This window comes from Meleagris gallopavo, chromosome 3 (genome assembly GCF_000146605.3).
Source record: "Meleagris gallopavo isolate NT-WF06-2002-E0010 breed Aviagen turkey brand Nicholas breeding stock chromosome 3, Turkey_5.1, whole genome shotgun sequence".
Classification (NCBI taxonomy): Eukaryota; Metazoa; Chordata; class Aves; order Galliformes; family Phasianidae; genus Meleagris; species Meleagris gallopavo.
The window spans coordinates 16,810,802-16,812,442 of record NC_015013.2 but is presented as its reverse complement, the minus strand read 5'-3'; positions in this window follow the sequence as shown (position 1 = coordinate 16,812,442).

Below are 1,641 nucleotides of genomic sequence, written 5' to 3'. Positions count from 1 at the left end.
TGTTGTATCTAAATAAATTAATTACATAAATATAAAAGAAGTCATTAAACAACTACCTATCTTGTTTTCACACTATATATTTTCACATCTCACCTGATAACTATCAAACTTTACTGGAGGTACTAGTTTAATTGTAATTAACCAAGGGAGTCTCCTTGACACCACAATGCATGCAGACAGGAAAGCAAGGAAAACAGACTCTAGAAGTTAGTAAAGCTTCAAACAAGCTCAAAGGATAACTAAGAAAATCAATTGAAAAATAAATGAAGCTCTTAAGATGAGTGATACAATCTTTGGTTCCCTTTAGCAAAATTATATTGTCAGTTTCTTTAATAAAAGCACAAACAACTACACACTTTGTCTCTGATGAGAGGTAGACTGTGCTCCAGAGATAATCTTACTGTTAATATGGGCCACAGAAATAGAAAATACAGCTTGATATCACTTTATTTTGTGGAGAAGGTATAAATGCCATTAATTTGAAATTGGAAAGAGAGGTGTGGAAAACTATTTTACTTATCCAGGCTCAGAGGGAACCTGTGGAAGAGGCTGTTCTTGACTATAAGACCCTTTCTCTATGATATTTAGCAGAACCAAAATATAAATGTAGCAGTCCCATGCACTTCTTCCTCACGATTTTTGTCAACAATTCTACATGACTAAACTGCAAATGCTGAAAAATTGTTTTCTGAATTCATCATTTTAAATGAACATTAAGCCATATTTGCAATCTATTATTAATAATAAAGTATTGTGTTTATGAATAATTGACACACACACTTGACAGTTTTCCCCCAAGCAAATCAGTCATTACTGAAATCAAACTATATCTCAGGATCTGAAGCATTGCTGTGTTTGCAGTATTTAGAGAGAAAGGAAGCAGTGATATTCACCACAATTCTACTGGTGTAAGCAGAGAAAAACAAAAGTTGCTATTCAATATTTGTCTACATACACACAAGAAAAAGGAATAACGACATTATAAATGGAAAATCCAGTGTATGATGAAGAAACAATTGTACTGTATTTTATTTGTCTACCTGAGTTAATATGATTGCATGAGTCAGATTCATATTTATTTCTGAATTCTATTGCACAAAAAGGGAAAAATATGTATTCTGGAGGGGAAATGACAGAGGAAATATTTCAGCATAGGGCACCTGCACACCTGCTTCTCTAACTTTCCCTTATCACAGGCACAAAGGAGAGATGTATCTGACTCCTAGCTATGTACTGTTTTTGGTGGTTGTTTCAAAATAATTCACTGAACTACAGTGAAAATGTGAGCCAAAATATGCCTTTTCCTCATTGCTATTTTGGCTACTATCAATAATTCATATGATTCTTTTTTAAAAACATATATTTACTATTATCAGAAATGACATTGAAATTCCTTTCAGCAAAATTTCTTTTCTGTAAACCACTGTTTCTTTTTTAGATTTAAGGTGCGTACTTTGAATTTCCCTTGTTTATCATCTAGAAATTCATTGTTATATGCAGTATTATAATCTCAATCACTGTGGCACTTTAATTTTTATTTAAGTGCAATTACTCAGGCAGACAGCATTGTTAGTGAATAACAGTTGTTCACATGAAGAAAAAAGTGCAAAAATATCATGGTAAAATTTAAGTATCACATTA